Genomic DNA, 13,724 nt, shown 5'->3' on the forward strand with positions numbered 1-13,724 from the left:
TTTGAAGAAGCAACAAGGAGGGACATTATGGGTATGGAATATTATATATTGTTGGTCTTGTTTGATGTGCTGATAATGCAGTAAGGGCATATTTGATCCAGAGATTACTGGGAGATTTGATTTTTTTTAATCCAATTACTAAAATTCTAGAATTTAAGGGGCAGATATTTGAAAACAATGAATTCAGGGGCAGCTAGATTATACAGTGGATAGAGCACCAGCCTTGGAGTCAGGAGGATCTAAGTTCAAATCCAACCTCTTTCACTTAATAATCGCCTAGCTCTGTGACCTTGGGTAAGTCACTTAACCCCATTGCCTTGCAAAAACTCAAAATAAATGTTTTTAAATAAGTGTTTAATTTAAAAATGTGTTTACATATTTTTTACACATTTATGAGATATGAAGATATTCTGGTATGTAATTTCTGGTATATGGTATATAATAAGCAAATTTTTGCACAGGAGAATTAGATTTGATTGGTATAGTTATAGTGAGTCAAATTTAACCTCATTTTAAGGAAATGTTATGGATGTTAGATACTATCAAAAATATTATGAATTTTCCATGAAAGCTTGATGACCACTTACTTAGAGATATTTAATAGAGAAAAGTTTGAATTCAGTTGAAAATTGGACTAGATGATTGCTGACCCAATGGGAAAGAGCTAATGATTTATGATGTTAATGCTCTTACAAATTAGGTGAACATAATTCTATAAATAATACTTAATAACAATAATAAAATGATAGTAACCAAATAAATGTTTGTAAAATTTTCATGTGTAAGAGATGTAGGAACCATTTACAACTCTTTTTCATATGTGAACATTGGAAAGCCTATAGAGGTTGAGATTTGTCTAAGGCTAAGCTGCAAATTAGTGGTAGAAGTAACTAATGAAGACTAGAGCCTGAATCTCCTATAGTACAGGTGTCTTTCTTTTATAATACATTGATATGGAAGAAGCTTTCAAATGTTATCAAGTTAAAAAAATCTCATTCTATGTCATTTTCTGTGAGCTCTTGATAGAGGCTTGCTAATATTTCTTCCGAATCTGTTATTCCATGATGTACTATATGAGTAAATGGAACACACAACATTTTCTTTCTGGGGACTTCCAGAGATGCCATAATAGAATCTTAGTGTTTGAGTTAAAAAGGTGTGGTAAGCAGAATTTAAAAATTCCCTGATAAACAGAAATCCATTCTGAAATTTAAGACTCTGAATAGTGTATAGATATACAAGAAACTTGGTATTTTAACTGTTTCAGGGCTTCAAAGATAAACATATGGTAGATTTGGGATGTAATACTATGTAAGAAAATAGTAAGAAAAATTTTTTTGAAACTGACCACTTCTGTTCTGGTCAGATCAAATGCAGCCTCATTGCACATAATAGAATCAAATCTCCCCACATTTTTTTTGCAGGGAATTGGTTCTATTGTATACATTCAAGTTTAATCAAGTGCACATTTCTTACAGTAGGTTGAACCTGGGTGGTCTTTCCCTGCCTTTCAAGGGGTAAAAAAAATCTCAGATAATTCCACTCTACACTATAATGGCATGAGTCCTCCATGTCCTGCAGCAGCCATACTTGTTTGTTTTATCTAAGGAAAGTTGCAAGTTTACATCATCTCAGAAGTACACTGCAACCATAATAAAAATGTTCCCTCATATTCAAATAGAAATCTTTTGTATCCAGGACCCCAACTGAGTTGTGAACACCCATTAAAAAGCATCTCTCTAAATGACGATAATGACAGGGAATTTGAATAGTCAGTGAAATCTTGTATTATCTTATTTTGAGTATTTTCATTAATAATTTATTGATATAAAAAACAAGAATGTTTCATTCCCACAAAAGGGGATCTGTAATTTGTTCTCTCTCCACAAACATATTGAGGATGCCACCCGGCAGTGCTGATTGAATATTTATTTAAACAAATATCAGTATTACGCAACTAGCTGGAAAATCCACGAGTTTGATTTTGATAGCAGAGCATTTCTCCACAATTTATGTGTACATGCAAATCTTGGTGCTTTGGATATAGGCTAAAGTATTTGCTTTATATGTATTATTTTGTTTGAATACAAGAAAGCTGGTTTGATTTGTATGTTTCCCCCTTATAGAATTGTTCCAAGGCTCTGTCAGGGATCACGTAGAGTAATTTTTCCCATCAATCTTTGCTGTGCAGCCATGCACGAATGCAGTAGGAAAAAGGGGGCAGAAATCAAATCACTTAATTGCAGCATTTTTCATCTACATCTTTTGTTTTATGGTGGTAAAGGCCCCGAAGTAGCCTACCATGATTCATGGCTGTCACTGCTGCCGTTAGCAGTTCAATCCTTCATTCTAGGCATTTTGGTACTGAAAGTACCTACACAATTACTTTGATGAATATGACTTGTTTGTTTTTTCCCCATTTTTAGCAGAGAGTGGTTGTGCTTAATACAGACATTTAAATAAGATAGTATTCATGCCTACTGCATCTGCACTGTATTTCAAAAGTTGTGTGTCTAGTTTAACAATAATATTGCCATTGTCGCCAAGGTATTTAAGTTTGCTGAGCTCATGGGCTTTTACCTCCAATTTTTATGTTTATATAATGGGAAAGCCTTAAAATAACCCCCACTCTATACAAAAGGAATAACTCACCTTTAAAGATCTATGAGGCTGTGACAGATTCCTCCCAAACCTCATTTAAAAAAAAGAAAGAAGTCATTTCATGAGTGTGGCATTACAAAGCCAGAAAAACTAGTCTGCCTCTGCATTTATGCCTAGTTGATCATAAAATAATAACATTTTTGGAAATATATGCATGCATCTTAGGAAGTGACTTACAGTATTTGCATATTTGGAGAAAATGTCAGTGATGTCAGCAGGGGTTCTGAGGCGAGCTAAATGAGCAAGCTTTTCAAAAATTGCTATTTTATCAGCCATGCACTGTCAGCACAAAAATGCAACCTCTTTAAGGATGAGACAAGAAAAAGGCAAGTGATTTAATTTCTTCATTAGCGTCCCTGGTGCTAAATTACTAGCATACCTTGCAGCCTAACACTACAGCCAGTAAACCTAAAGAAATCCATTCCATGCCCCAATTTGCTCTTCTAGTCAATCTGGAATTTCAGAAGTTTGGGGTGGACATGGAGGGAGACTACAAAAATGAGAAGAATTGAAGTATGCTCCAATTTTTCAGAAGGGCAATTTGTCACTGTTTCCTCTACTTGGGTATTATAGTTCACATTCAGGTCTTTATTCGGTAGCTTCTGCTTCATTCATTCCATTTCTTTGTTTACTTTTGACTTCAAGCTCTAAATATATGTTCTGAATAAATGCATTCATGCCTAATGAGTGTATATACAGCTAGGAGATAGGACATGTCTATTATCATCCTGCAATGATAACAGAGCTCATTGCATTTGTCACCAGAGAGTAATAAAAATGTTCTATAAATAAAGTCATTTGAGGGGAGAAAAAATCACCTTGCCCTAAACAACAAATAAACATTGAAAGACAAGGAAAGCTTTAAGAACATCCTTTGAAAATAGTGGACACTACAATTAAACTTGCTCCATATCCTAAATCTCACCTCACATGCGTTGAAGAAATAAAAAATGAAATATTATATATTCGTTAATTAAATAAAATTTCAGCACCTTGAAAACTCATCATCTTAACCTTGTCATCACACAGATTACTGATCTGAATCTCAAAGCTAAGGAAGATGATGAACATGTCTTTTCTTCATTGAAGTTCATTTAGAGAAACACTACAGGAATAGATCTATAGTTTTTCATTGCAGGTTGACCTTTCCGAATCTATTCACATCCACCTCTGTAAATCAAGTTCACGGTGAAACTTTATTGAATAAACAAATGGCATCCCTTTGGTGACCACAGTGTCTGTTTTAAATATATACAAATTTAATAATTATTTTGGTTTATTTTAAAAATAGGATGTTAGGAAGCATTAACTTAATGCTGCTTGGTCAAAGCTAACTAATAAGAATTTATCATTGTAACATTAATTTGCAATAGTGCAGTCATTTTTACAATATTAAATTCAGATTTTAATCAGTTTTGAATTAGGGATGCACTATTATTCAGAATTAGATGTATATCTAGACTTAAATTATTTTCATCCATCTTAATTTTTTGTAATTTCCATGTAGGTATCCTAATTCTATGGATAAATATATTTCACATTTTATAAAAAAATAGTCCCCCCAAATCTACTGGTATACCTTATTGGAGTCATGGAGTTGACCTTGAGTTCTCAAAAAGTATGTAGGCAAAGCATCCACTCTGGAAGTTCCCACCAAACAAAATAGTTTGAGCATAGTCCTTGTAACATATTAAATTAGTTGATGTAGGACCAACCTAGAAAAGAATAGAGATGCATTCAGTCAATCATCTAAAAAGCAGGTATTTAATACTTAGTTGCTAAAGAGAAAGGCAAAAATTCCGTCAAGATGCAGACAACATAAATATTTATGTATCATATGCAGAATATACTGTAGATAACCTTGGAAGACAAAAATCTAGTAGCTGAGGAGATTAGAAGAGATCCTATGTAAAAATGGCATGTGAGCTGATTATGAAAGGATCCAGGTGAGTTCTAAAAGTACAGTATCTCCAGTGTAAAGGCACTGACATTGAAGGATTATTTTGTTCAAGAAGTAATAAGTAGGTCAGTATGGCTAAATGATTCATAAAAAGCATGAAACAAAACAGAATGAAAAACTAAGGCCAAAGACCAGGGATGAGTTGTCCTAATTGACATAGAAATATAATGGATCCTCTTGGATTCTTCAAGAGGTAAATGAAGAAGTCTTCCAAATTCTTAATTAATAATTTTTCCCACATTTGGAAGTGGGAAAACCATTTAGTCTAGAGTGTTCTCAAATGTACCAGGTAACAAAAGTTCTTAGCCTTTATCCCTATCCGGATGAATTGTCTATACCTTGCAGGAAGAAGCTTGCTCCTTGTATAGAACTGCTATTACCAAACCATCTTCCAATACCATCCAAGAATACAGAAAGGAGCAGAGTGTGTCATAAACACAAAGACCTGATCCAGAAACTAAGAATGGATATATGAATAAGCAGAATAAAATGTGCAATACTGTGAAGAAATGATACAGATTGATAAAAGTTTAAGAGATAAACCTAAAAAATCAAATAAATCTACAAGTGCAAATAGAATGTCAAAGAAAATAATGACTTTGACACAAGGATTTCAAGAATACTTAGAAAAAATGATACAAGATACACAAAATATAATGTTGGGTGGAATAGATTACAAAGAAAAGAATTACAAAGAGGGTAGACAGAGTAGAATAATGTATGAATAGCATTACCCAAGATTTGTCTGCTTAAAAATTAATATTTCTAAAAAGGAACAGCAATTCTACAAGCTGTTAAGAAATGCTAAAAATCATTACACTATCCCTGACCTTCACCAAAAAAAATTTCCATGAAGGGCTTGGAGGGACAAACATTCCACAAATATAAATTAATGTCATCTAGACAAAGGAAGCAATAATACACTTATACCCCCTTACACATAGAAGGCTTTTGGTGTAAAATATATTAAACTCAATGGGAAAAAAAGAGGAGAAGAAGGAGAGGGGCTTATAAGAGAGGGCAGTAACAATAACAGAAGTTACAAGTAAAATAAAATCCATCATCAAAGGATAGATTATGAAAGTGAGATTAGAATGGAACCAAGTAGTAAAAACAAATGATTATTGATGGACAAAGATGGGGGAGGGGCTAATGTAGGGTCTAGAGGTGAAATAGATCTATATATATATATATATAATATATATATATATATATATATATTATATATATATATATATGAAATCACTGGAGGTTATTGATGGTAAAAAAGGATTAAATAAATGTTATACATATATATAAAATATATAATTAATGGTGCATGGTTTATATTGAAAAATTGATTATTTTGGGGTATAAATTCACTACTAAATTTAGAAAAGGAGAGCTAATATTAAAAACATCCTTTACTGACCATAAGGAAATGAAATTTTCATTTAATAAAGGAACTTTGAAGAATATTAAAACATTCATTTATTTATTGACTAAATAATTTAATCATAAATAATTGGTGAATCAAAGAACAATTATTCAAACAATACAAAATATCATCAAAGAAAATGAAAGCATGATGACATACTCTAACTTTGGGTATTCAGCTAAAGAAGTCCCAAGGAATAAAATTCACTTACCTAATGCTTTCGTCAACACAGGAAAGACAGAGCAGATCAATGAAGTGGGAATGCAACTTAAAAAAAATTCAAAAACTAGAAAAGAGACACACAAAAGAACAAGCAAATAAATAAAACTAAATACATAAGAAGAAATCCAAATTGGAAAAGCTTTTTTTAATTAAAAATATCAACATATAATTGATATTAAAATATTTGTAATTTGACATTCCAAAAGGGAAAATTAAAAAGGTTTATAGCAAAGACTAGGTTGTTCAAAAAAACTTAGCAGAAAAAAATGATCTAAAATCAAATAACTACCAAGAAGCCTGAAATGGCTATGAAATCTGAACTGAAAAAGCAGGAGTCAAGGGGTCTGTGATTCCAAAGAACTTGAACTTGTTCTTTTTGTCTACCATGATTATTTTGGTGGCAAATTATTTAATTAGCCTAATTAAAAGGAGAGAAAAACCAAATTATGTAAAAATGGAATAGTATTCACAACTGATGGTTAAATATTAAGAAAATATTTTCCAACAATATACCATTAGTATAAGATCAAATGGCATATATGCCTATATATTAAAAACATGAAATACCCAAGGTAAAAGAAGCAAATAATTTAAATAATTCAAAATTGAAAAAAAATGAATAAGTTTAAGTGAATCCCAAAAGGGGGCCCAAAGAGATAGAGAGATAGAGACAGACACAGACAGAGAGAGAGAGAGACAGAGAGAAAGAGAAAGAAAGCAAGAGAGACAGAGACAAAGACAGAGACAGAGACAAAGAAGAGACACAGACAGAGATAGAGATGGAGGCAGAGAGAATGAGACACACACATACATACAGCGGCTATGTTTCAGTATTATTGTTTTTCTTTTAATCTATGTGACTCTGAGTAACCTGAATGTGTCGGTTCTTCATCTGTAAAATGAGCTGGAGAAGGAAATGGCAAACTCCAGTATCTTTGCCAAAAAAATAAAAAAACAAACCCAATCTTTAAATGGGGTCACAAAAACTTGAACTCAATAGAAATGACTGAATAATAGCAACAATAATATTGTTTTTATGCATTGGTCTTTTAATTTTGTGTCAATGTGATAGACTTAATAAAATTCTCATGTGTAAGGTGGCAGCTAGGTGGTGCAGTGGATAGAGCACCAGCCCTGGTGTCAGGCGGACCTGAGTTAATAATTGCCTAGCTGTGTGACCTTGGGCAAGTCACTTGACCCCATTGCTTCAAATAAAATTACAAAAATAAAAAATATATAAGCAAGGAGACAATAGCATTTTAGAAAGATTGTAATGAAGCTACATTTATTCCTTCCGTACTGGATAGGTTCAACAAAGGAAAATAATATTAATAATATAATAATAACAAAATTTATTAAAATAATTCTTTGAATAGATGTTAGATAAGATTTTAACAAAACACAAGATCAATTTCTGCTAACAAAATCCCCAACAACAAGAAAGCTTAGGAATAGTAGATCTTTATTTAATATGATAAGTAATAGCTAGCTAACATGAAAATACTACAATAATCAAAAGGCTAGAGATTTTTCCAGTAGTGTTATGATGTTATTTGATATAGTAATAGAAATGACAGTTATAGCAATAGAACAAGAAAAAAGAAAAAGAATAAAAATATACCAATAAGAAACAAAATTCTCTTTTTTTGCTGATGATAGAATCATTTTATAGGAAGCAAAAATAAGCCAAAATAATTGAAATAATATACAATTTGCAAGATATAAAATAAATCTATATAAATTTTCAATACTATTACATACATTGCTGAAAAAAATAACAAAAAGTGATGGAAAGTGAAATCTCATTTAAAATTACTCCAGAATATAGGAATTATTTGTAGTCTATGTAGTAAGACACTTGCAGCAACTAGAAAAATACTTCTATATATTTTTTAAAACCTGTATAAAACACTCTATTAAAATGAAGGCAGACCTAAGCAGTTGAAAAAATTATTGATACGATATGCTTTCATTGGATACATCACTTACATATAGAAATTTATATCACACTTATAAGACAAAAGGCAAAAAAATAATTTCCACAACTATGTCTAAGGTAAGAATTCATGACCAGACAATGGATAGAGAATTTTGAATATATATATATATATATATATATATATATATATATATATATATATAATTTAAATGTTTTTCACAAAAAGAAGTTAAAATTAGAAAGGGCGAACTTAACTAGAGTAGGTGGGTATGAAATCTTTGCAGCCAATTCCTCTGATAACAGTTTAATTTCTAACTCAATGCAAAAATATTTAAATTTATAATAATAGAGCATTCCCTTGATGATAAATGATCAAAAAGTAGAAACTTGCAGCTTTCAAGGGGAAAAAACAATAACAATCATTCAAAAAAGTACTTCTCATCATTCATAACTAGAGAAATGCAAATTAAGGCAACTGAGTTTATACCTTTCACGTATCTGATAGATAAAGATGGGTCAAGAATGGGGGGGGAGTTATAATTGTTGGATAGTCTTTAGGAGTTCTGAAAGAAACTACATTATTGATGAAACCATGATTTGGTCTGGAAAACATTGTACACACACACACACACACACACACAAATATATAACATCTCTTCTTGTAGCAAAAATTCGTCCAACATTTATGGATTGCCAAAACAAATACTAGTATGTGAATGTAATGGAATATTATTATGCTGTAAAAAATTATGAAAGGGATTATTTCAGGGTAACCTGGTAAGATCTGAATAAAATTATTTGGAGTATATTGAACAGAACCAGAGAACAATTTATACAATGATAATTTTCTAAAGAAAATCAACTTTAAAAGACTTATGAAATTTTGATCTAAACCAAGATCAACCCAAATTCCAGAGGACCTATAGTTAAGCATCATATCTACCTTCTCACCAAAGAGTGATGAGCTTAAGATGAATGAGATATAAATGTTCAGATAAGGAGAATATAAGAATTTGTTTTACTTTTCTCTGTATATTGGATATATGGGTCTTTTCTTTTTCAATTAGAGTAATTGTATGAGCGATGGGTTACATAAAGGGTTGTGAAGAAGAATGAGGAAGAAAAGGAAGAAAAAGAAGAGGAGAAAAAAATAGAGGATTATACTAGAAATGGAGTACCCAAAACAATCTTGCATAACCAGGACATTCTTGAAAGATGAAGTTTTTTTTTGAATATATATATATATATATATATGTATATATATATATATATATATATATATATATATATTTCTAGTTCCTATATATGTTTTAATAGACTACAAATAATTCATACATTCTGAAATTATTTTAAATGTGATTTCACTTTCTATCTCTTTTGCTTGTATTTTTAATTATATACATGTATTAAAGTATTGATAATTTAATGTAGATTTTGTGTCCTGTAAATTTTAAATATTATTTCAATTAATTTTATTATGAAGATAATTAGAAATAAAATTAAAAAGAACATTAAACTGTACAGAATAGAGAGTTTAAACTTTAAGTATTTATTAAATATTTACTGTGTTCCTGATACCACATTAAACACAGAAGATACAAATTCAAGTCAGAAGCATAGGGACAATCTCAAGAAGCTTGGAATATAATAGAAAGGAAACAACATTAAAAAAAAAATTGAGGAATGGGGTGTTGCATAAGTGTAGAGATGCCTGGGTAGCAAGCAACATGAGAATATAATTCAAACAAGATAAGATAGTTTCAGCTATCAAAGCTTGTGTTACATAGTTGGAGTCCAGTATTCTTTTAGGGCAGGTCTATTCAACCCATGACCTGTAGGTCACATGTAGCTCCCAAAGTCCATTCAGGTGACATTATTGCATTTTTTATTATTATACCACTGGTAATATGGCTTAGATTGTAGTCATAAATAAAAATTAAATTATATATGCAGCACTTAGTGTTTTTGTTTGGTGATGTGGCCCAGAAGATCTACAAGATTGAACACCCATGTGTTGGGAGGGGGTGTAAATGGCTACAAACTGATAAGGTATATAACGCTTTGTCTGCTATTTCTTGGAGGTAAAGAAGGTTTAGGAAGAATTTTTTTGCAGAAAAATTCATTTTAAAAATCTTTATATATTTCAATATGCAGTGAATATTTTTCTTCACATTTTCCTTTGAAGAGTGTTCAACTGTGGCAGGAATATGAACTAAAACTTTCAGAAATATCTAATATTTCTGATAAAAATAGAATAGAACCTTCAGCTCAAAGGATAAACTTATGCCATGCTCTTTTGGCATGCTATATGATATATAGTGGTAGAAATTGACATATATTTTTACTGCTATTTAAATCTTTTTATATCTTATATAGCATCTAGAGGTCTAGAGGAAACTCTCAATATGTTGGATAAAACCACTGTTTTCATTTTTATGGGATGATATTGACAAAAGTTAGTATAAAACAGTATGGATGGATTTCTATCTACATTATTGGAGGAAGCATATATAGGTAAAATCACAATAAATCAAAGAAAAAAGCATTTTTTAGTTTCTAGTTTTATTTATTTCTCTTTTTGATAACTAGAAAGAACCAAAATGCTATAGCCTTCTTTGTATAGTTACAGGAAGAATTCAAAAGACATTTAAAAATATCCAGCATTAGAAAATATTCCAAAAACTGATGTTTTTGTGGTATCACCTTTTGTCATAGTGATAGCTTAGGCCTCTATTAATGTATCCTGCCCCCCCCCATTAGATACAAAGAAAAAAATAGGCTAATGCTTAAAAGAGGATTTTTCACATTTCACTCAAATCTAGAACTGATTTGAATTTGAATTGCTTAGAATTGGATGTTTTTGAGAGGTGGTGTGAGGTGATCTAGAGAGAACTGGTTATGAAGAGTTCAAATGCTGTCTCTGACTCATATTGGAAGTGTGACCCTGAGCAAATAGCTTGACTTCTCTTTGTTCCATACAACTAATTAACTTGAAGAGAAGGTACTAACTTGTCTTGATAGGGTTATACCAATGAAATTGTTTGTTTTCCATTTTAGTTCATAAGGCTAAATTTAAACTTATTTTTATGCAATTCTATTTTAAAAAGTTCATACAGAGACCATCTTGTGAGAGAGCATGACTGGATTTGGGGGATTATCATTCTATAAGCTTTTCTAAATTGATCATTAAACAATTTATCTCTGGGAAACTAAAGCAAGAGATGCAAGATGCTAGAAAAATAGTTTAGTGCCAATGAGAAATCTGGTCAAGAGAAACAAAATATATACATTATACAGCTTTTCAACAACATGGAGCAGAAGATGTCATTAAAGTAACACTTATGGTTAAAATGGAAAATGTATAAGGAGGACAAGTAACTAGTGAAGAGTCCATGTCCTTCAGGGTTAGCTTCACAATATCAATAGAAAGTAGAAAAGTGCTCATTACTTTAGGACACCTTATGGGCAGACAGGGAATCCAGAGTTCTGGTAACCAGAATGCAAATTGCAACTTTCATTATTAGACAGAATACTCTTCCCATTGCAGATCTACTTGAATACTGAGTAGGAGAAAAAAAAGGTATCTTTAGAAGAGTCATTGATTTTTCCTCTCAAAATAAAATGCTTTTTTAGGAACATGTGTGTGGGGTGAGGTATGGGGGGAAGGAAACAGGGAGGGCTGTGAGAGGGTTTATGTCATTTTTTCTAGGGTGGTCACAGTTGGGGTCAGTGAACACATAAAAGACCCTGAAACATGGTTAAAATTATCTGGGTCAGTTCACCCACCTTATAGGTGATCTTGTTCATATAGATGCAGCTGTTGTCTACTTCCTGCTGATAGTCACAGTTGCAAAGGACGCATTTCTCCTTGTCTTCCTTGGGTAGTGTCTGTTGTTACACTACTGGAAGAAGCAAATTCTCACATAACCTGGCTCTCATGTCCAATCAGGCCCCATGGTGAATTCAAGCCATTAAGAACTTGGGTCCCACTCTCACTGATGTTTGTAAAGAAAATAAATCCAAGATATTTCTTGGAAAGCAGCTAAATTAAAAATCTACTTGAGAACAAGGACAGTTGATTCAAATATTTTTAAAGTGACCTGATTTGGTTGGAGAGGTGAAAGAAGGTCTGAAAACTGACTTAGGGCAAGTTAGTTTTCTGTGGCTAAAACCTTGCTTAATGCAGAGAAGAAAGCTTGTGACTGTTTTGCCACCTCATCAGTATGAAACAATCACAGTGGTTACCTAAACAGTGATGAAAAACCAAAGCAGAAAAGGGGGGAAAAAGCCCTGCAAATCTGATTGAACACAGGCATTTCAGGTTAGGAAATATGTGCTACCTACTAAAATGAGCTATCGACTAATTCAGAAAGAAATGTTATATGGGCTTAATGTTCATCTTCATCCACACTATAATGAGAAGGATTAGACTGGCTTCCATATGTGGAATATTTATTTCAGCAATACAAGAAAATGTATTTCCCTAATATTTTTTCTCTATGCACATGGTCCTAAATTTTGCAGATGTGATTAATGTTTTAATTTGCTGTTCTAGTTGGATACAAGTTTACCATACAATATAAATTACTTACAAAGAAATTTGCTTATATGGAGCTTAATTCATAAGCTGTTTAACCACCTTGTGTGGTGGAGCTCAGTCTTCTCTATGGGACTGCAGCTGTATGGTTTGATTTGAAAAATAAAAACAATCAAAGTCTACAAAGCATTTCTTAAACCACTAAAATTGACTTGTTAAAGAAGTATACATTTGCTCAAATTAGTGCTGTTTCCATTGGAATCAGATGAAAACTGAAATGGAACAGCTAATATCATTCTGTTTAGTTTTTTAAACCTAGCATTTTTCTATGGACTGGATTATCTTCACTGGTTTCTTCATAAAGCGAATAAGGGTTTTAGATTTTTGTTTGTTTGTTTTTAGTTTCGTTTACTAGGTATTGTAATAATTGTAGAATTGTCTGCAATCCATGTATTCTTTAAAACCTGCTTTGAGTTTGGTTCAATAATTAAAGAAGCATTTAATTATATGTACTAGGCTCTTCCTTTTATTATTATTATGTCTTTTCATGACCCCTGTTGGACCATAGCAAACCAATTCTGTTCTTGGGGTTTTCTTGGCAAGATACTCAAGTGGTTTGCCATTTCCTTCTCCACTGGATTAAGGCAAACAGAGGGTAAGTGACTAGGTCAGGGTCACATAATTAGGGTATATTTGAGGTCAGCTTTAAACTCAGGTCTTCTCGACTCCAGGTCCACTATTCTATTTACTGAACCACTTATCTGTCTCCATGTCCTAGCAATAACAATGGCAAACAACAGTAGCTATGTGGCATGACTTACCTGAAGTAAATAAGGACCTAAGTTCAAATCCTTCCTCAGACTTTTAATAGCTGGTGACCCATGGCAAGAAACTTAAATTTTGTTTAAGTTTTCTCACCTGTACAGATAATAATAGCACAGTGTTGTTGTGAGGATAAAATGAGATATTTGTAAAATCTCGTAAACCT

The 13,724-nt window shown here is 32.0% G+C and overlaps 1 long non-coding RNA gene across 1 annotated transcript; it reads right to left on the reverse strand.

The window, feature by feature from the left end:
- Positions 1-2,664: 2,664 nt before the first annotated feature.
- Positions 2,665-12,299, reverse strand: LOC141489802 (uncharacterized). Its single transcript, XR_012468996.1, has 4 exons — positions 11,986-12,299; positions 6,250-6,324; positions 4,241-4,376; positions 2,665-2,692 (listed from the first exon to the last, which is right to left on the reverse strand). It is a non-coding gene; the product is annotated as an uncharacterized LOC141489802 (long non-coding RNA).
- Positions 12,300-13,724: the final 1,425 nt, after the last annotated feature.

Source organism: Macrotis lagotis, chromosome 5 (assembly GCF_037893015.1).
Source record: "Macrotis lagotis isolate mMagLag1 chromosome 5, bilby.v1.9.chrom.fasta, whole genome shotgun sequence".
NCBI classification, from domain to species: Eukaryota; Metazoa; Chordata; class Mammalia; order Peramelemorphia; family Peramelidae; genus Macrotis; species Macrotis lagotis.